Below are 23,528 nucleotides of genomic sequence, written 5' to 3' on the forward strand. Positions count from 1 at the left end.
CGCTAGTGCCACTTGCTTTTATCATAGTAGGCATAATTTGAGGTTTTTTTTTTTCAGTATTAACGCTTTAAGATATTCAGCCTTTGTTCTCAATATAATTATTACCCTTTCTACGAAAAAAGAAAAAGAAAAGATATTCAGCCTTTGCAGTTCTCATTATTAAAGAAAAAAAATCATTAATAGTCCTCTTTTGGGAAAAGTACTTAACTGGTCAAATAAATGATGTGATATGGCCCAAAAATCGCATTACACATGTAATATGTTTATCATTCTGCATATTACTAAAAATTTGAAGTTACCCATTTCACTGGCTAGTTAGATCATGATATTGACGTGGCGTGAAATATGCTCTCATTCTTTTGAATGTGCTTGTAAGAGCCATTTGGAACCATTTTTACGAAAACATCATCTTAAACCTTTACCGATGTACGCATATTACTAACAACATTCATAACAAGTCTTTGAGTGATTATAAAGAAAAATGGACTGAATATATATTTTTAATTGATAATTATTTTTGGTTTCAACTATGTATACAAAATACAGTCTTACTACAAATTTAGAATGCCATTTTGAAGTTTAATGAGGCTTGGACTTTAGAATAATTTACTCAAAGAAGTGGGCCATAGTGGAATTTTTAGAAGTTTAGGGGCAGGTATACTACCACCCCTTATCCTCTCATTCTCTTTCTTTTTGTCTTATTCCTCTATTTTATGTTCATTTGAAAAATGAACCTGATACTCTCCGGCCTCACCCCCAACCTTCTTACTAGTAGGGCCGCATGCTTCTTTGAATCCCCTCAATTCATAAGCTGGCTAACTTGTTTCGCAATTTGTGTGCTTGTTTTTCCTCCCCCGAAAAATACCTTCTCATCCCATTAACCAAGCCTTTTAAAACAAAGTTGATGCGCTTCTAAATATAAAATATCCCAGAGTGGCCGGAGGAATTTAAACAACCAACTTGAAGGAATGCCTTTTTTACAATGGGTTTTCGCAAGCCAGTTTGCCTGTTGATTAGTCTCGTGGGAACAATGAACCACTTGAATGAAATTGAATTGGCCATACGTCTTCTATAGTCATCAATCAAGACCCGCAAACCCTATGGTCTTTGATCAGCATCTGAGACATAAAGAAGCAAAGATAAGCTGTAAGTTTCAATAACAAATCATAGATCAGTTCCACTTCTCATATCACTTCTTATCTCTAGGTACGAAATGTCTCCTTTAGATTTAAGGCTTCGGCACAAATGGTAGAAGAAGCTTTTAATCGATTTCGCAAACCCATCAACGAGAACTCCATTCGAAATGCAACTGCAATTACACCTTTCGAAGATCCTTCCGGTAGAGATCCATCGATATTAAACTTCAGAGAGCCCTTTACCAGTAGATTCCACAGTACAAGTTGGCTTACTCGCCTCTATCTTGGTTCACAATTCTTGGATTTCATCTCATAAAGATCTTATTCATTGCACGAGCTACGTAAACAATCGAGCACGGATCTGGTATGTGGTTGAAAGGTGAAAGCATTTGGTGCTTTACGAAGATGCCACATTACTTCAGCAATCACCACCCTGTATGGCAAGGCAGTATTTGAGTCAAAAGGTTGCAACACCCACTTGTCCATTCTTGTAATATCCTTGCACGAGATTTTGATATTCAGTCCCAGGTCCAACCGCAATGCTTTTGCTTGATGCCAAAGAAGGAAGAGGTGCTTCATTGTTTTCGGAAATTGTTGACATTGATAGCAAAGTGGGTCAGGTGAGGCCTTTCTCTTGAATAAATTCTCTCGCGTAGGCAATGTGTTCCGACACAAACTCCACATAAAGAGTTGGATTTTTAGGTAAGAATTCAGCTTCTAGATCTTCGTCCATAGAGCACTGGACATTTGATAGGAGGAGGATGCTTGACTTGAATGCGGCTAATGGTCTATAAAGCGCATTCTGTTATACCCATTTTTATTGAGTAGGTACCTGATTCCTAGTCCAAACTAGCTCATCTTCCCTAACCATGCTGAGTGGGATAGTCAGATTTCATTCATCGTGTGCTCTTCCAACAAGCTACTCATCCTAGTTAATCAAATCCTCCTAGTTAATCAAATCCACTACTCTATGAGGATCTCCCTAGTTCACAGGTCCACCAATCAATCCATCAATCAACCATCTATCCTCGCAGATGTTAATTTTATTCCATTACCTACTAACCATCTTACTCTCAAGAAATAGCATCTCTACCCATTAACACACTTTGCCAACTCTACAGGAGACGAACCCCTTTCTTGCATTTCATCAATCTCATATAGGAAGGTAGATTCCTTTTAATAATTGAATCCATAGAGCATATGAGGATTGTGAAAGTCTTTAAGGTTGCTTGTTCAACATGGCCTTATTGAAAGTTTATGAGGTCCCAGAAATTAAACTCGCCACTATCTTTCCTTGTCTTAAGAAGCCCCATTTCTTCTAATGCATGCCAGATTTAGCCTCACTTTTTTTCCACCAAAATAAAGCTAACTCTAACTCAATGGCTTTACAAATAGAGATTGGCATCTTAAAAATAGGCATTACATATTGAGGTAGGGGTTGCACAAGGGTATTAATTAGGATCTTCATCCCAACTTTAGACATCAACTTCTCATTCCATCTCTCCAATTTCAAGTTACCCAAGTGAAAATTTACTTTTTTGACTGATCCCAATCTTAAAAAAATAAATAAACAAATACTTCATTGTCTTCTCAATTGCTAGTACTCTCAACTTAAAAGCCATAATTCTCGGTAAGTTTTGTCGGCAACCACTATTGAGATGAAATTCCAGATTTATTCAAATTAATGGCTTGACCCGTCACAAAGTAATATTGATTGAACAACCTAAGTTCTGACATTTTCTAACCTTTTCATTGAGAAAGAAAATAGCATCTTTTGGAAATAAAGATGAGATAAGATTGGCAAAATTTGTTCAATTTGACTCCTTTGATACTGGCACCATCCACTACTCTGCTCAAAATATGAAAAAGAACAATTGGCCATGATTATAAGTAAGTAAGGAAAAAGTGGGCCACCCTTCTTGATTATTCGTGTTGTCCGGAAGTATTGTGGAGGTGCCACATCAAATTTCACACTAAAAATGATGGTGGAAATACATTGCATAACCAAAACATTTTATTTATCACTAAATACCATAGTTGACATGCATGCTCCCAAAAAATCTCATCCCATTTTATCATAAGCTTTCTGCTTATCAAGTTTAAATACTACTTGGAATTTCTTTTTCATTCTCCTAATTCTCAATTGATGCAAAACTTTTTGAACAAATAGAATGTTTTTTTGAATTTGTCTTTATTAATAAAGCAGCTTTGCTTATTGGTATTTATTTCAAAAAGCCAAGGTTGAAGGCCATATATTATAACCTTAGAACTCATTTTGTAATCGAAGTGGCTTAAGTTGATAGGTCTAAAATTGTTCAGAGTCTCTAGATTTTGGACTTTAGGTATGAGTAAAATATGTTGGAGAAATCCTCTTGAAGTGTTTTAAAGTTGACAAAACGTTTCCATCAGTCTAGTATGAAGGCTTGCAGACTCTGCTATTTAAAGTCTGAAGACCTCTGGACAGCCAGACTCAAGACTCAAAGTCTATCCTCATTGACAATTTCTAATCCGTTGAAGAAAGGCTATCCAGAACTTGATGTTTCATTAAGGATGTGACCTTATCGACTGGAGAAGATCTCTTGGCTGGATATGACATAACGGAATCCTTTGTTTGATCATAATTGATTCAAAGATTAAGGATCCGATGATTGACAAAGTATACTTGGAATGTTCTATTTATGGAAACCGAGATCCTGATTGTATGGGCGAACAGGATTGATGGGCTATCGACATATTCCTTTAATAGCTCAATGATCTTCCTAATTGATTCCGTCCAACGGGTAGATTGGAGGAATTCCTTTGGTAAGTGCCAACAGGTATGATGGCATGAAAGAGTATATAAGGAAGACGTTCCAGTTGTTCGAGAGAGTGCACGATAGAAGAATTCCAAAGTCTGAAGCTCTTTGTTCTTAGTCAATTCATTTGTTGAGCAAAATCGTGTAAACAAAAGAGAGTCTATATTCGTGAGAAACCTTGAGGAAGTGTGGTAGAACATCTATATTGTGGAATCAAGGAAAAGTCATGGCTTGTAACTTCTCTTTTGTTCATAGTGAAATCCAAATAGTGGTTTGTCGGTGCGGAAGAGTGGACGTAGGCTTGGAATAAGCCGAACCACTATATATCTTGTGTTCAATTTTCTCTTCCCTAACCTTTACTTTACTTTGATCGTATTTTCCTTTCTATCGATTGCCTTCCGTATCTCGAGAATTTGTTTGTGCACCTATTCACCCCCCTCTAGGTGCTTATACTAGCTATCTCAAAATATAGGTCTCATTCAAATGGGGATTGATGTTACCTATGTCAAAAAAGCTTTTAACCATTTGAAACACATCCAACTAAATGCCCTCTCGGTGGTGTTGATAAAATTGCCATTAACTCCATCTCCCACATGAAATACAGCCTTTTCACCTCCTCCAAAGTCACTGGAGTTGTCGGGCTTCATTCATAACTCAAAAACTATATAAGGGCGTTGGTTTAGTATTTGGTTGGAAAGCCATTATTCCCACAATACTGTGAAGTGTCTGAAAGAAGTCTAGAGTGTGATGCCCTAACAAGTTAGGCTCATGGCACAAATTCTGCTCAACAGTCTTCAGCATAGAAATTTGCGTGGTTGTGGCACGAAAATACTTCATAATTCTATCTTCCCACTTCAACCAATTGATTTCTAATCCCATACGCCAATTTATCTCTTCTTACATCCATAGTTTCTCAATTTGCTGAGTTATTGACTAGATGGCTTCTTTACTAGAATCTCCCACTTTGCTGTAATTTCATTGAGTTGCTTCTCTAAAGCTTCAATTAAGTGAAAAACAATATGTGTACATGAAATGTACACAAGTTATTTGGCTTGCATCTAATTGTTCCATATCCTAGATAGATTAACCCCATTTGTAAGTAAAAAATGAATTAATTAATTCAATTTGTGATATCCAGATACATACTTGATCAAGTAAGTGATTAACTATTATTAGTGTGAAAATGAGATATTCAAATAAATTTATACACATCGGTAATAGTTTATCTTTATACTTAAGAAGTCAAATCTTTAAGGGAAGAAGCCTAAACAACTTCAAACTATACTTATCGTGACACATTTCCCTCGAAGATTTTTTTGTGACACTAAAAATTCCAAATAATATCTATTGTGACACATTTATCCAAAACTTGTATTTATGTGACACAGTTACCATTCAAGGTTCCGTTAAATGATATTTCAACCAAAATAATGTGATTCTTATCTCATTTAAGCCACATGGGCGCCATATCAACATTTTTTTGCTTTTTGGCTTCCATGTAGACAAAGTTTTAATGGTTCTCATTGATAGAATTTTGCAAAGGGTAAATGTGTCACATAGGTACGAGTTTTGGATTTTTGGTGTCACGGAAAAAAGTATAGGGTAAATGTTTTTGAGTGGGTATAATTTAGGATTTTTTATGGCTTTTGCCCAGTGTTAAACTTACCATTTTGTTCAACTTGATTATTGAACGTGTGGTGTCTAAGTCCAACAAGAAGGACGGAGTTTTTTATTTTTGGTGTTACGGAAAAAAGTATAGGGTAAATGTGTCAGAGTGGGTATAGTTTAGAATTTTTGGTAACTTTTGCCCAATGTTAAACTTACCATTTTGTTCAACTTGATTATTGAACATGTTGTGTCTAGGTCCAACAATAAGGATAAAGTTTTTTATTTTCCGTGCTGCGGAAAAAGTATATGATAAATGTGTCAGAGTAGTTATAGTTTAGGATTTTTGGTAGTTTTTGCCCAACGTTAAACTTTACCATCGTGTTCAACTTGATTATTGAACGGGTTTTGGGTCCAACAATAAGGACGATAAATAAGCTATATTTTCCAATATCCTCGGTCGCTCTCATTATACCTCTAATCGGTGACTTACGGATTCTGAAAATCATTCTCCAATTAAAGGCATGTTACTTCTTGCGATCAGATATGTAAATAACTTCGTCCACGAGTAATTCGTATAATATCTTGGAGTTGGACAAATCCATGAGGCGTAATATTTCCGATATGAGATGGTACGTCCAAGATTCTCGATCTAATACTTGGCCATAATTCAAGATCTAGGGTCAGATTCTTTTCGAGAGTATTTATGCGATAGATATTATGGCTTTTCTACACTAAATTGTCTTGGTGGTTGATGGCGTACTCGATGTATGATTATTGAAGCCAGCGGTCTATTTTAGCACCAACAATAACGTATCACATCATTTCATCGACAAATTCCAAAAAATTCCAATTTCGGCGTGCAAATGTGTCATCATGGACTCATCCAAACCCGGGTAAGATTTTCCTCATCTACAATCCAAATGGTACAACCAAGATTCTAGGACGCTTCGCAAGCCTCCAAAATGTTCATGAAAGATGCATCTTTTCCTTAAAGCACACACCTAGTCACCTTGACTAATTAAGTACGGTATTTGTCCACTAAACTAAGAAACAAAGTACCTAATTAGGAATAATGTTTCGCTTGGGAAATGATTTTCTCTTTTCTTTTGAATTTGTTGATATTGACTTCTCTTTTAAAAGCATTTAAATTAAATTGCAAGTTTAAATTGCCACAATCCAAGCCCTTGCAAGATTTTCCTTGTCCACGGTTCAAATGGCACGACCAAGTTCGCTAGCCTTGAAAAGATTCATTAATGATGCGTTTTTTTCCTCAAAGCACACACATAGTCACTATGACTAATTAATTATGGTATATGTCCACTAAACTAAGATCCTACTTACCTAACTAGGAGTAATGTTTCGCATGGGAAATGATTTTCTCTTACCTTATTAATATGTTGACATTGAGTTCTTGTTTAAAAGCATTTAAATTAGATCACACGTTTAAATTACCATGAGCCTTGTCTCTTCCTGCTTGGGCTCACATCGGGACCTTTCTCACTCATGAAAAGTTCAAAAGAAGAAAGTGCGACCCAACACAGATTTACAACGTCTCGCACTCTCTTTTCTCTGTAGCAAATGCCTTGGATGCTTTCGACACTGTTTCACTCTTCAAAAGGGGCCAAAAAAAAGTCAAGAAAAAGTCAAACATTGTGCATCCAAAAAAGTCAATCTCTCTCTCTCTCTCTCTCTGCATATGCCTGTAATCAAGTGAGGGCTCATGATGGAGAACAAGGGCGAGTCAATGGCCACACAGGCTCACTCGGTGTTTCCTCCTGTCTGCCTTCTCAATGTTACTATCATGACCCCTCTCTCTCTCTCTCTCTCTCTCTCTCTCTCTCAAAAGGTGTTGTCACTAGCATGCACAGGAAATTCTTATCGACGGTCGGTTTTAATAATTTGACAGTCACAATGAACACACAATCTTGGAAAATACTAAAATATTCTACTAGCATCCAAGCGATCACCACAAAGCATCGTGTATCGAGCAAAGATTGATTATCCAACCCACTAATTGATACTAATTTCCTATGACGTAATTCCCTAAAAAAACACCCTTTTAGGTCTAATCTCAATATTATCATGAACTTTTTCTTGTCTACCAGAAATAACCAATTTTCACTCTAGCTTTAAATCTACCCCACATCCAATAGTTGTCACCAGTTCTTCAAACTTATCAATATTGGGAGATTGTTATTGTTCCATATAAAGATGAGAGTATTGGTGAAGACATAGATCTTGATAATGAATCTAGCTGGCTTTAATGTTGATAATTTGAAGAAATTAGTGACTATTTTTGGATGTAAGGGCAGATTGAAGGCTATGGTGAATTTTATTTTATTTTTAGACAAAAGGAAGTTCAAGAAAAATTGAAATTAGACCTAAATTTGAGGGTTTGGTCAAAGGAATTAAGCCAATTTTCTATATGCCAAGTCGAGGGCTCGACTCCCAACTCTAGCTCCTCCACTGTTTCTTTCTTCTTTTTTTCGTTTGTCATATTTAATAAAATTTTGTCCTTTTTATCCCCAAACAATCATAAGATTTTATATAGCTTAGTTTTCTCCCTTTTTCCTCTTTATTATCTTTAATCTAATTAGTGAATATCCTTTTCATTTTCAACTTATATTTTAAGCATGAAAGCGTACTTCAAATTTGATTTTGTTTTTCAAATCAATAAACTAACATAACATTTACGAGTTTGTTATATGAAAATCAAATTAGGACGAGAAATTGGAATACTATAATATTATTGTCAAATAGTATGATTGATTCTAACTTTTAGGATGTATGATTAAATTTTAATAAAAATACTCTTCTTTAGAATAAAGATAATGATGTTCGAATAATCTGTTAGCTGGAAAATGTCCTATGTAGAAAATTTAACTTTTTCCGCAGCATTGCTGCTGCCACGTTTTAGTAAAACTATGTCATAGAGTAGGAATTTGCAAAAAACAAAGCGAATGAAATTTTTTTTAACCTATGTAACATCTTGATAGTTAAAGCATACCCCGTGTCATTTCTCCACGAAAAAAAGTCTAACCAAGCGGAATTAGATTTTATTACTATATTAGAAAGTCTAGCAAAAAAATTCTTTAGACTACATAAGTTTTTTTTTTCTTTTATCGAAAGACTACATAAGTTTACATGGTCTATTTCAATATCATATTTAAGTGATGCCGTGCTATATCTTAAGTTAGAGAAGGATTTATACACACGCTTGCCTTGATCAACAAGTAGTAAAATTCCTTTCCCTGCATGTAATAAAGAGCATGCCTATGAACAAACGCTTGTGTTATCTTAACAGATGACAAATGTCACAATAATCAATCTTGTATTACCTGGCATGCGAACTATATCCTCGAACAAGTACATGAACCTCGAATATGTCTGATATTGTCATTTATTCTATCTATCGTATAACCAGTAGCCTATTTCATTAGAGTCTTTTGTATGATTGGAACATCTAAGTTTAAGGAGGAAAATCCACATCGTAATTTACTTTATTAAATATTGTACACATCAGCACATTCTAAATTGCTAAAATGCGTGACCTCCAATCTGTGTGTAGAACTCCAAGTTCAATATCGGATGGATGAGGCCTTATGATATTATTCATAAGTAAGATCCATTCTCAAATTGTCATCAACTTTGTGGTTACTTAAAGAATTCCTTTTAGAGACTTGACTTATGTGAAACGGGCTAGACTATACAAATGGTATTAGAACGAGCTCTCTTTAGTAAGCAAATGGTTCGTGGAAACATATAGGCCCATACTCGATTTGGTGAGAGCAATGAGTAATCATCGAGTCAAGAGAGCTTGGACAAATTGTAGCTCTGAGATGACGGGTTTGTTTTATTAGACGATACGTTGACCAATTAAATTATTGCAGTCTAATATATTAACTTTTTAGGGATAGATTTAGAAAATATATTTACCCTCCTAAGCGTAGAGGATCCACGCTTTACACAAGTCCATGAACGAAGATGATAAGAGTCTTCTATTATTCTCATACACCTATCCATGTTTTGACTCTATTTCATAGGGAAAAAAACTTTTTCCGAGTAGAGTTCCCCACCATGCACAGGCGCAGGCCAAACTCAATAAGTGTGCATGCTCCCCCCAATCTCAGATTGCGTGATCTTGCAAAAATAAAAGAAAAATGTGTGAGTACTTTTCAAAGAGAGGGACCCGAACAGCCCCCTTGGGTGGAGGATTGAGATCGAGACCCCATTGTTTTTTTCTTCTTGTCATGCACCAAAAGATGAACTCCCCACATCTCTCGATTCAAAAATTAAGTGAACCCCACCCTCCACTTTTGTCACCCTTGATTACGTTGCCTTTGCTTCCATTTTACATCTCTCTCTCTCTCTCTCTCTCTCTCTCTCTCTCTCTCTCTCATGCATGATAGGAGGTGTAAAGGTGGCCATTAATAAGGAAAAGAACAAAAACCCTAGCCTTCTAAATACTGTTGATACTCAAACAAAAGGAGAAACACTAGCTATTGATGCCTTCATGGGATGCTCATGCCCAGGGCAGATCTTGGTCTCTTTTGGTACCAATGATGGCACTCCATATCATATATCCTACCTACAACATGAGGAGTCGCACTAAAGTTTGCGAATTCCATTGGTCTAAGCCTTAGGGAAAAAAGCAAAAGGGTGAAAAAAGAAGGGAGATTTTATTGGCAAGGAAGACTTTTTTTTTAGGACTAATGTCGTCGAGTCAACGTCAACTCGACAACATCAACCATGCATGCATCGCTCCTTGTAATTAGTCGGTCAACATGCATGTGTATTAATCTATGTGAAAAGATGTTCATGCTAATTTGGAAGCATGAACATGCTTTTTTATAGTGGTGGTTGTGTCCACATCAGGAATCCGCTTTCTGAAGTTTATTTAAGCTTTTGGATTAATTAACGTCCAAAAGCTTCAAGCTCTCTTGTTTATTTTTCTGCTTGTGGCTCCTAGTTATCATCCTCTGGCTCACCGATTAAAAAGAATGAGGATCCAAAACAATAATCCGCATGAAGTGATGAAATTTATGATTAACGTAACAATGATTGAGATTTGTTGATGTACCATGAATAGAGGCACTGGATGGAGTAGAGGGTTCTTGTCCCAACTATATATTTGATATGGTTTTGCCGACGTCTTGCTTTTCCCATGTCAGCCGACATTTTTTGAGTGAGAGAAAGTGCGATGAATAATGTTTGGTATAAATCTGAAGGCTCTGGAAGATCCAACTTGGGAGCTCTTATTGTTAGCAATAACATAATTTTAATGCAGAAAATCTAAATTAAAGTATCTTAGATCTTTTTTTTTTTTCGCAACAAGAGGAGTGAAGATATATGATTTATACATAACAGTAACTTTAAGAAAAATTGTTGCAGAGATAAGAGAAATGAATAAATTTGATTTCTCTCCTTTAACCGACTTTAGTTTTAATGTAATTTATCCGATGAAAGGTAGAATACAACTTTGTTATGTTTGGTGGAGAGAGAACTAGACTGTTTATATATAATCTATCAATACGTGGGACACAATTATTCTTACACTTATAATCAGAATTTGTAAGCTAATTGATTGGAGTAATCAACTTCACTACAAATTCGTCGGTGCATAAATAAGGTCCCAACATTTGAGTGCAATTAATTAGAATCGAGATCCTCTAAAGTTAGCACTCTTTTAACACTAGATAAATGCACTCCCTTATGATCTGGACACATCAGCAACAAGCAAGTTGGACGTTTCAAATTAGATAAATATATATATATATATATATATATATATAATTTTTTTTTCCTTTTCCTTTTCTCTTTCCTTTCCCACGTTCCCCTCTTTCTACTTTGCCATTTTGCTCCTGGGACCATCTTGCACAAGCGCCCAATCACTCCGACCATGTGCTGTGGCCAACCGCAAGGCGAACAACACCTTCGATCACGACCGCGACTTCCGTGCCACGCCACAGCCCGATGCCGCCAGCTCCGTCCCTCATTGCAAAATGACGCCTCCCTCTCCATTGTCGGTCCCTGCGGGATAGTGGCAAAGGGAGCTCGGGGTTGGAGGCATGGGTGCGTTAGCGGCGGCCCGGGTGCGCCAAGGACCGGCGAGGCTCGTCAGTGCAACTATTGTCATGACCATCGCTGCTTTGGCGGTTTACGACCCAAAGCACGAGGACATTTTAGTGTAAGAGGTAACATTATCAAGCAAAGTTACTGAGATCTTATCCAATTAATGATAGTAAAAAAGTTGCATTTGACGATACAGGCTTTGTTTGTTTTGTAGAAAATTTGATATTGTAGGTATTTTTTTCTACAAAAATAACAATATTTTCTAATGTTTGGTTAAAATATGAAAATGAATTGGAAATTGTTTTTATCGTTTGAAAAGAAAACTTAATCTTTTTTTTTTTAAAGAGATGTGCATTATTCATGTGATATAATAGATACTCGGTCGTTGGGAATTCTCAGACCCAACCACTACAAACCCGAGCATGGATACAATGTGCCTAAGCCCGGCTTTGATGGACTCAAGCCTAAGCATTAGTGACATAGGCATAGGAGCCAAGAGCACAAGCGCTAAGGTCTTGGGCCAAGCTTCGAGAGACTTGGGCTCAACCTTTGTGGAGTTGTGACATAAGGATGAGAGCTAGGTACTAACCACGGCCGCCAGGGACACGGGCACAGGCATTTGGGTCTCGGGCATGACCGCCAAGGACTTTGGCATTGACACTGGGGTTCGAGGTTGACCTTTGTGGGCCTAGCCTTGGGCAATGGAGACTTGGATGCAGGAGGTGGGTACTCGAAGAAGGGCACCACGGACCCAAATACGGGCATCTAGGTCTTGACCCTGGCCTCAAGGGAGGGATCTGAGCCGATGAACTCGGACTCGGACGCTAGTGACTCAGGCACAAAATCTGAATACCTGGCCGCCAGGGACCTAGGCTCAAAGGCCAGGTATCCGCACTACTATCTCAAGACAGTTCGACTTTGTCGCCCCACGTTTATGGAATGACAGCCCGTAACACTAAACCACCACCACCCATGACTTTGATTCTCACTGTTTTCAATTTAAAATAGAGCATATTGTAATTAAATGATAGCAAGGGCCATTTTGCATGGCCCTATGCTTTCGGAAATGAAGCCGAGTCAAATTGCAAACTCATTGCTTGAAACTCAAGTCTCGATTTGTTATCACTTTCCTGCTCGATTTAATTGAACTTGACCATAATTAAGCTAAAAATAAAGTCCGGGTCAAGTTTAATGAGCTCGATTATGTAATTGTAAGGAGTTTATGTCCTTTTTAGCTTTTAAATAATTTCGTAAAAATAATAGAAGCTTAATCAAGCTCGTGAGCTTGTCAAGCTACGAATTGACAAGACATTCAAGTATCTTAGACGTGAGGTCGACTTGACAAGATATTAAATAGTTGGACATTAAAATTGATTTTAAAATAGGTGAATGTATCTCGAGCAATCACCCAATCAAGCACTGATTTCTCGTGAGTAACTCAATTCAACTTCACCCTAAATGCCAAGGAAACCCGTTTATCATGCCCCAGAAAACACGCATTTATGTTGCTCATCATCAAAAGTGCTTAATCACATATCCTTTGTCTCTTAATGCAATTTCTGTCGAGATATGTCTAGCCAATTGAGTTACGTGATGCTTACGATTAGGCAACTGGACTAAACAAAAAAAACCGGATAAATTTTTTTACAAGTTGAGAAGGAAAAAAATGTCAAGGTTCGAAATGATTTTATTTCATTCATTTCTTCTTTCATACATTAGTCTTTTCACTTTAAAAAAATTCTATCACTAATAAGCAGAAAATGTCTAGCTTTCAGGTGAATTTTGTTTGTTGAACTACCAACAAGTCCTTGCGCCTAATGTCAAGTTATGTGATCCTGGTTCCTATTGAATTTAAATACGTTGATAGTAATTTGAGCACATTTTATGTCAATTAATATCGTTGAATCTTTAACAGAATTATCTTATACATCAAAAACTCCTTTGGGAAGGTCAAATAGAAAATTTCTAATAGAAATTCAGGGCACGAGGGCAAAAATCCCGGCCAGCTTAAATACAAGTAGTGTAATTAAATCTGCAATAAGTTAATTATTGAATTATTTCCCAAACATTTATTAAAGGGCAATATATCCAATCGTCAATCTCGTAAGTTTCAATATTAATCTTTTTAAAATTCATTTAAATCCACACATGATTTCTTGACTTTGACGAACCCTTTTCCGATTTCAACTATTTTTCTTCTCATATTAAACCGGGCATATCATGAGACCCAACATGAAAGGCCCTTTTGACTTTCACTTGTCTAACCTTCAAAGAAAATTTCAATTTATTATTTTATAGAGAATTGAGCGGTCCTATCTAATTATATATTTATTGGTAGTTAAAGAGCGATATAAGGATAAACGACTCAAATTCTCATGCTGTAGAGGATTGAAAAGGCATCATTCAAAGTCCTTTTAAGTGGTTGGCAAAAGAAAAGAATTCCTAAAAGAAGACAAATTTATGGTTGCAACAAATGATTAAGTAGTTGAATTTGGAGAGCAAAGTAAGAAAAAGAAAAGAGAAAGAGAGCAACGCCGATTTTTTTGAATTTTCTTAGACAGACATTCTTGATCTTTGAGGCAACGTTGTTTGTCATGTCCTGTACGTCTCGTTCTTTGAGCCAGTGTCTTTTCCTTCTGAATTCAAAGTGGTCAACGAAATAAGTGCACCCTTTTGACCTTTTTCTCTTATTCCTTTCATTTCATCTTCCTCCATCCATCGATAAGAGGATGACTCTCTCTCTCTCTCTCTCTCTGGATTCCTTGACGAATTGGATGAAGAGATGATGTTCTTCTGGTAGAAGATGACAAAGATGATCAGATGTGTGGAAAACGTGAGTTAATAAGTGGTGGAATCACAAAAGTGGAATGGTTGGCTAGTCTTTGCCCCTTATAATTACTACTGAGGGGATTCGAGCCATGAAGCTATTGCCCCCAATGACATTAAATTATATTTGTTGGGCACGGGACTTTACTTTTGAAAGTCAACGATAACTTCCTTTTTATTTTTCAAATCTAATAAATTAGAAAACTTTTGTGGAGACCTATCTGTCAATATTTTAAAGATTAAATATCACTAAAATTTTAAAACTAGTACAACAATACTACATTTACCCAAACTAATTCTTATATCTAAAAAAATTCCAAACTAGTGTATTTGTATCTCATTTATCCCAAGCTAATTTTTTATTTACAAAGAATTCCAAATCGTACCTTTGTGCCACATTTACATTAAACTGATTATTGTGTCACAAAATCTCAAATCACAAGTATGTGGCACGGATATACTAATTTAAGATTTTTTTGTGAGCGAAAATTAATTTGAGATAAGTGCGGTATGGGTATACTAATTTGAAATTTTCGGTGATATTCACGAATTTTAGGTCATGAAACCTTACATATTAAAGATTAAATAAATGGTTATAGTGAGAGTGCGTTAAAAAAAAAAAGAAACAAAAAGTTAAAAGTAATAGTCATAGGGATATTACCAAAAAATGTTACTTATTATATTTGTACCAATTTAGTCATAAACTTTTTAATTATGCTAATCCTAAACTTTTTTATGTTATACCAATTGAATCCATCTAGCCAACTTTGACTAGAAATCATCTATGTTAATGTTGGTTGTCTTTCATGGACGCGATCGATGCTACTAAACCTTAAAAATAATTTTTTAAATTATATATATTTCTATGATTTTTTTCTTTTCTTTACTTCATTTTTTTGTGGGTTGAGGGCCGATTAAGATTACCAACTAGCCCTTGCTTGACCTAGATCTAGTGAGGGCATCATGGCCCTCACCAAAAGTGGGCGAGGGCCCATGTGCCCTCGCTTTGGCTGGTGAGGGCCGCGATGCCTTTGTGATGGTTAGTCGGTGACCCTTGCCAGAACTCAACCCCCTCCCCCCAAAAAAAAAGCCAAGAGAAGAAATTCAAAAACAAAAAAATTTAAAAAAATATTCATGTCGAACATTCTATGGCACTTGAAACGACTAGCATTCATGTTAGTGATTTTCAGTCAAAATTGGCTAAATAGAATCAATTGGCAAATTTGGAAAATATTTCAAACCAATTGGTATAGTTAAAAGGTTTAAAATTGAATTAGAACAAATCAAATTGGTTAAGGACTTTTTTAGTAATTATCTCTAATTGTCACTCTAGACACGATGTTCCATGCGATTGGTTGTTGCTGCGTAGTACGTATATTTCTTCCTTCATATTAATGTATCTTAAATACATTATTTGATTAACAAAATCCTGAATTTACTTACAAGTGCCATTGTTAGGGATTTGTTATCGGTTTTTACTTGTAGAAGTTATCTTATTTATTTCTTTATGCATTCTTCTCTATGCATTTCACTTCTTTTTGTATACCTCAAAGAATTGTCACGTAAGGGGCAAAATGTTGAAGCTTAACTTTGTCATTTCATATCTATGAACGATAAATATATGTTTTTTGTTTGTATAATTTCCTGAGTTTACTAATAAATGTCATTTTAAGGGATTTACTGTTGATTTACTTCACGCGAACATTGTAGCATGCAAAATTTGCAGGGATTGATGGCAGGATTCTATGTTATTTTGTTGGTTTGGAATCTTTTTAAGAGTTTTGAGTTGGTGAGTTTGAAGCGAGGCTCGTTATGGCTTAGCCTATTCTCTAATCCTTTCAAATGAGATTTGATGTCTTTAAAGGGTGAGCAATTTCAAGTTCTAGTGACCCGTTAGAGCCAGTTTCTCATTTTTTAGAATCTAATACTTATCTTGCATACCCTGGAAATTGGAACCATCCTGCCACAAATTCTATGGTCTACTTGAGATGCAGCCATTTTTTTTTTTTCATTTTTTGTTATGCAAGATGAAAGTGAACACAACACCAAAAATGAAAATTTCTTGTTTATCAATAGCAATAATTCATAAAAGATAAACATGTAAAATAAAATAAACAATCCATAAATTGCTGCTGTGTAGCCTTTAAATGGAGATCTGAGCTTCAACTTCAAGATCCACTAATTTTGCTCTCTAAATTCTCTGCTTTCAAAACTCATAGCTAGGTTTGAGTTTGGAGCCTCAGGAGGTTCTGGGCAATCCCAAGACAACTTCCCTTTTAAGCTTTTTGCGCTCAACCCTTTTCACAATCTATTGAAAAATCACCAAAAGCCTAAAGAAAAAGAAATAAGAAACGGAAAGATCAGCTCGTTTTTTTCTCTCTATTCCCAACTCTCTCTCTCTCTCTCTCTCTCTCACTGGCTTCTTTTGCTGGGTTGTGTGGTATGGACCGGCTCCGGTGACTCTACTGGATAAGAGCTCTCAATGATCCTTAGCCAGAAGAGAGGAGTTTGAAACCCAAGAAGGCGCTAGGCGACTTAAATGTGACGCCGAGGGTAGTGGTTCCTTCCATTTACGTACGTGTCACCTGGGGGTTTACGCTTTGGCTACCGGCTGAGGTGATTCCTCCAGCCCAACAAAAAAAAAAAAGTTAGTTTTTATCATTTGACTCCTGTTATGTCTCTGTCTCCAAGTTTTGTTTATTTTTTAGTCTAAAGTTTCTTTTTTGTTGTGTTCGGTGCAACAGCTGAGGAGAATTATCACGAAAGGAAGGACAAATTCTGGCGTTTGGGAACTGGATTTTGCACAAAGGAGCTCCCCATCACTCAGTACTTCGAGTGCGCCAGACAAGCTGGCTTGGTCCGCTTTCGTTGCTCCTCTTCTTCTTCTTTTTCTTCCCGTGACTGTGGCAGCCAAGCCTCATCAATGTGAACTCTCAATTTCTGTTTTAGGGTTTTGTAGATTCCCGGTTCGGTCACCTTGAGAACCAAGGAAAAAAAAAGTAATCGAGAGTTGGACCCGTTCATGATTCTACTTGGAACCATACTCATCCTTAATGCCAGCTAGTGTCTTCCTATACACATGGTAGTTTATGATTGGCATGTTCCCCCTAACACAGGGCAGCCTATCTACCTTTAGTTTCGTGTATTAAGATTGCCATGTGACATGATCCCATTAGCCAATCTTTCCGATCCTCTTACCCAATCATTTCACTCCTTTGGGAGGACTTCTGAAAATCTCAACTTCAACATTTTTATTGATCTCACCGGTGAATCGCAGAGAAACTCTTCGCAACAAATGACTCGACACTCCTAACCTGTCGCTGAGTACCCACCACTAGAATCGCTCACTCTTCCTCTCACATCCACTCTTCTTCATCTTACTTTGGAATTTATAACTTCATGATGTTAACCCTTCAAGGCTCGAGGCCCTTTGCATAAAGGCCTTCTCAACATAGTGATTGGATCATTATCTTGCCTAGATAATGAAAATATCTTTGGTAATGCTAACAATACGCAATATCTTTGGGCCAAAGTAAGTCCTTAAATGGGTCATCCTATTTCAAAATGGACCTCAAAATTTATGGGATGTAAAACACTTGGAGGTTATTCCATCCTCCGGGAAGACAAAATATATAGAGATGAACTTGGAGGGAATTGGGTGTGTGAGCACTAGCACATTAAAATAAGAAACGCAGTCCTGTCAGCCCACCTGAATTATCGACGAGTAAGGTGGCCCCAACTCAAAAGCACAAGTTTCCTTCTGTCTAGTGAGGTTACCTTATAACCAAACATAAAAAATTTAGGTAGAACCCCGAAAATGTACTATTGTTATCTGGTCAATTATCTTACTATTTCTTTTATTTTTGGCGATTGCTTTAGTTAACTTGCTATAACCAAAGGAAATGTTCGCCCTCAATTTTACTGTTGGCAAGTGATCCTAATAGGCTCGCCCTTGTGGAAGGGAATTTTGCAAAAAAATTTCTCCATAGGCCCGGTCCGACTTTACTTGAAAATCGAATATGACATTGCACTATATATTTAACCTATATATTATAGTGACATGTATTTCAATTACGTTTTCATCGTAAGCCAATCATTTGTCTTGTCAATTTAAAACCACAATCTATTTGGCCAATGTGACAAACGTGAACTACAAATAAAATTATGACACGTTAACAACACGAATGGCCAAGCCTTAACCTAAATTTATATGAGGATAATGGCACAAATGGTCTTTAAACTTTGACCCAATGTGGAATTTAGTCTATGAACTTTTAATTTGTTTAACATAGTTTCAAAACTTTCGCCTAATGTTCAATGTGGCCTTTGAACTTTTAATTTGTTCAGTATGGTCCATAAAATTTTGGTAACGTTCAATGTAGTCCCTAAGCTATATAAAAATATTCAATGAAGCCCTTTCATTAATTTAAGACAAGGGATAATGTTGAACATTTCATATAACTTAGAGACTAAATTGAACAATACCAAAAGTTCAAGAACTATATTAAATAAATTAAAAATTTAAGAATCACATTAGCTAAAGTTCAGGAATCACCTTAATTGAGAACTCATAGATCGTTTGTATCACATGGGCCGGGGGAAGAAAAAGTAACGGGCCGGTTTGGGCTCCGGCCCTGGGCCCACCCGACCCGGAACGACCATCTGGGTCTTAATAAAAAAGCTCTGTTCGCTGCTCCATTTCGCTGAGGCTACTCGCAGAGGAAGAAAAAAAGCTTCGTCGATGGCGTCGCACAGGGTGGTTCAAAGGATCGTCGCCGGCGGCGGCGGCGGCGGCTGCGGCGGCGGCTCAATGCTGGGGCTCAGCCGCGGGTTCCACGCCTTGGCCCGACCCGCGCCCTCGAACGACCTCGTGGCGCCCGCCGTCGCGTCTCCGCCGCCGGTCTTGCCCGAGCACGGTCGGTTGCCGGAGGACGGCCGCGTCGGGATCGATTTCCCGAGCTTCGGCGTGGGAGGGCCCATGGAGCTCATGGCCGTCCCGAAGAAGAAGGTATTTGGCTTTTCTGGTGACGAGAGCTTTGTTGGGTCGATGGGTTTTAAAGGGGTTTTGTGTATGGGTAGTGTTCTTGGTTCTTGACTCTGGTTTTGCTTTCTTCATATTTCATTCTCTTTCTTTTTTCAAGAAAATTTGTTGGTGACTGTAGTTTGGCCGTAACTTGAATTTGGGGACCGTTTGTTCGAATCTTTTTTTTTTTTTTTTTTTTGGTGAATTTTAATGGTGTTATGTTGCTGTTAAGCTTGTGAAAGTTGTTCTTCTTGAAATAGAGATTCCCATGATCCATAGATACATTTTGTTTCATGATGATTAAAAGCTGCAGCTCCTCGGGGGATAAATGTTATTGAGCCGTCCGTGTCATTATCATCCGTTTTGCGATTGGGATGGTAGTTATCGGGTTCATTTTGGCCGGTGAAATGGGAATTTCAATAAATTTGCATTAGGAAGGTTATATCAGTGATAGGAAAAGTGGATGTGATATGGCCTGATTAATAAGTAGGTGCTAAAACGCTGAACTTAGCAAGGATGCTTTTCAGATCAAAAGTTCATTTTCTTTTGCTTTTTTGTGGATGTGTTATGATCATTTGGCTTTTCTTGCCAGGTAAAAGATGACGTCGATAGATAAGCAGAAAGGAGAAATTGAAAATTTTCTTTTAGTACTAGGTGCAGCAAGAATGCATTGGATGCCAAGAAAGATGTAGGCGTGTGGTGGTATTCTTTGATGGCTTGAGTTTTTATTGATAGTTGTTCTCTTATCATTAATCATTCTTGCTATAGATGGTCGATTTGTTTACATGTAATCACAAGATGGTCAATGGATTCATTGCATTCCAATTTTTCACAATGTTATTTTGACGGGCACTGTCTATGTCCCATAACGTCTTGGAAATAAGATCTCACTCCAACTTCTCAAAGGGGCTTTCATATTGGAGGTAAACAACCTATCATGAGGATCCACTATACTGACCATCAAGAACAGAGAAAGAAAGGTAGCTTAGAGAGTGCATTGTGTTCATATGGTACTTGTATACTATGTCACTTGTTTAACCTTTGGAAAATCCATTCTCCTGGTTTTGACAGTGTGGCCTGAACTTTAATCTAGTCAGTGTAGGGAAATGTTCTGTGGGGTAGAAACTTTGACATGCTAAAATCTATCTCACCTTATCTCGATGCTCTCGTTTTTCTTGCGAATATTGCTTTAACGCCTAGATTAATTTGATGTCCTACACCTCATTGTGCCTTAAAATAAATGTTTTTAGCCCGCCTACGAGCTTCTCTGTCCTACATTAGGTTCATTCTTGACCATAATGCAAATCTGTGAACAAATGTGTTTATCGATGATCAGTGATTTGGACATACTGGTTCTGATGGAGTTTGGGTTATAACTAGCTTCTATCCAATAATGCAGGTTTCCCGCCACAAGAAAGGTATAAGGAATGGACCCAAGGCTCTGAAACCTGTTCCAGTGATAATTCGGTGCACGTAAGTATCTTCACATCATTATTTATATCCCAAATCTAATTGAGTGTGACAATTTGAGCTAAGTTATTAAATGAAATAACGATGGGAAAATATTCAAGAAAAACAATTGCATTTTCTATTTAGAGTCATTTTTGTGACTTTGATGCAGTGCTTTGCAACTTGAGTTGTTTTCTAAATCACTTTCATTAGGACTGAACTGTTGAAGCAAGAATTTACATATATAATATCTGAGCTTTTTAACTCTCTAGCATTCTATGTCTACAACTTTATGGTTCAGAATCACCACTGGAGGGAGATAGGGAGAGACAGAAGGTTGTTTTTTTTTTTGGGGGGAGCTTCCACCCGGTTGTGGTTATACCGTTGAATCAATAACCTGCTTCAGCCAAGTCTTCCATTCGGTTGTGGTTCTACCGTTGAATCAATAACCTTCTTCAGTCAAGTCTTGGGAGGTGTAGGGAGTTGAGCTCTTGCTCTTGAATAAATCCGCCTATCTCGTTGTATCAGCCAAACATCTTTTCAGTTTAGTTTATTAGATACAACACAATTTATTCAAAGTTGTGTTTTACTTTTAGCTGTGATAGACTGCTGGTGAGGGAGACTTGACCACCACCAATGCACAACCTCAGAGAGTATATCCCACGCGTTGGTTGTATTTTTAACTTCTTATTTACTAAACTCTTTACTTGTTATATTTGTACCATTTGTGCTGGCTTAAAAGTCAAACATGGAAGTCCACATGTTACTAAACTTGGAAATATCTTGATATATATCTTCAATTGCATAATATGCCTCTCTTTGTTCTAGGGTATGTGGTCGTGTCAAGCTGCCTCATTTTATTGCTGCAGTGGGGATAGAGGAAGGGAAGATGGGCAGAACTCGTGAACCATCTTGCCAGGTGTACTATGTTAATTACCTTTAGCGGTATACTCACAAAGCAAGATGTTGCCTGATGTTCTTTAGATGATTTTTCACTTTGTTTAAGAGCCTGTAGTACAAGCGTTTCTTTTTGGCTGGAGTAGTGCAAGTTGTAGTCCGCTTGATGCTTTTTTAATTCATGTTACCGAATTATTTAGGCAACATCAATGGTGAGTGGAGTTTTTTCTTTGGCCAAATGCGTTGACTAGGTTGGATTGGCCATCCACAAACTAATAGTCTAGTTGCCGTGGATGAATAATTGCAGACGCTCAGATTCCTGTAGATAATTCAGGGCAAAACTTGCATGTGCCTGTGCTTTGTTAAAACCTCTTTCGTGATTGATGTAAGTGAATGAGACATGAGGCGCAAGTGGTACTGGTAAAAACCGCTGCAGTGAAGGATGATGCATTAAGTCATTGGTTGATCTTTCTTTCAATGTATTGCACACGGATGCCTTCCATTGTTAGGCTGGTTGCATTGTGTATTCTGGATCAGAGACTGTTACACTCTTTTCTTTAGCTTTTCAATATGTTCAAGATCCCATCATAGGAGATCAGGTTTTATTTGTCAAGTAGGAGTAAAAGACAGGTTGGGGACCAGTAAGATAATGTTCATGTCATTTGAGCATGACTTTGCCCATCGCTATGGTCTGCACGAGAGTATATGTTAAAAGTATATGGGGATGTTAGATTTGAGTTTTTAAGTAGAGGACAAGATGACTCCTGAGCCAGCACTTAGAGTGGCACTCCAATGTCTGAAGTCTCAAAATGATCGTTTATTCGAGGATATGGAGTTAGTAATAGTTTATTGAATTACCTTGGAGGATGTAAAGACAAAATTCAATCATCTTTGGTATTTCTGAAGAGGCTCAATGCCTTACTAAATAGAAGTCTGATAGAGACTTCTCTGTTAGGACATATTTTTAGTCTCCTGCCAATTCCCACATCAGCTCATGTACTTGTGAAGCTATTTCTGTGAGTCAGTAGTCAAATTCAGAAGGAAATTGTCGTCCAAAATTGTAAGACATGGTTTTTCCGTGGTTTTCTACCTAGACCACTAACAGCGGGTGAGTTGGCTCGACTAGTCTGCGTAAGTTAGTCCAAGTTGGCACAATTTATCAGCTAATGCCATAACCCATTGCCAAAACCTGCTTTTTCAGAAAGATATATTCAAGCATCTAGTATCTCATGCTGCCTTTGGTACATCAACACCGCTATGTGAGGTTACTCCTGAATCCAAAGTCTTTGTGGTACCAGTTTCTTGAAACGAGCAAACCGTTGAAAGTTCGTGTCTGGGTTAAAATCCTTGGTGAGACTACTCGTGGATGAGATCCTCTGTCTGTCTCCATTCGTACTTTCTATGGTATTTCAATCATTACAATATCAGTACGTGAGTACGGCATTCGTTCTGAAATTTGTGATTGAATACATCGATGGTTTTCATGGTATAAAAACAAAGGATCTTCATCTCCAACTGGAATGTCCTTTCCGAACTTTTGATTCCATCATGAACTTCAATGTCACCTTTGGCACCGCAACACAAGTAAATGTGTTGTTTTCTATGCCAATTTTTTTCTTATCAAAATTTGGGTGATCCTTATTCTACAATTGCCATTTTGTGGCTTTTGAGTGAATCAAGAGCAATAAAATACAAAAGATCTCGCAGTAGCCACGTCAAGTG

The 23,528-nt window shown here is 37.2% G+C and overlaps 1 non-coding gene across 1 annotated transcript; it reads left to right on the plus strand.

The window, feature by feature from the left end:
* The first annotated feature begins 19,140 nt into the window (after positions 1 to 19,140).
* Positions 19,141 to 22,070, plus strand: LOC104440710. Its single transcript, XR_005550319.1, has 3 exons — positions 19,141 to 19,445; positions 20,860 to 20,933; positions 21,738 to 22,070. It is a non-coding gene; the product is annotated as an uncharacterized LOC104440710 (transcript).
* Positions 22,071 to 23,528: the final 1,458 nt, after the last annotated feature.

The sequence above is a fragment of the Eucalyptus grandis genome, chromosome 4, assembly GCF_016545825.1.
Source record: "Eucalyptus grandis isolate ANBG69807.140 chromosome 4, ASM1654582v1, whole genome shotgun sequence".
NCBI lineage: Eukaryota > Viridiplantae > Streptophyta > Magnoliopsida > Myrtales > Myrtaceae > Eucalyptus > Eucalyptus grandis.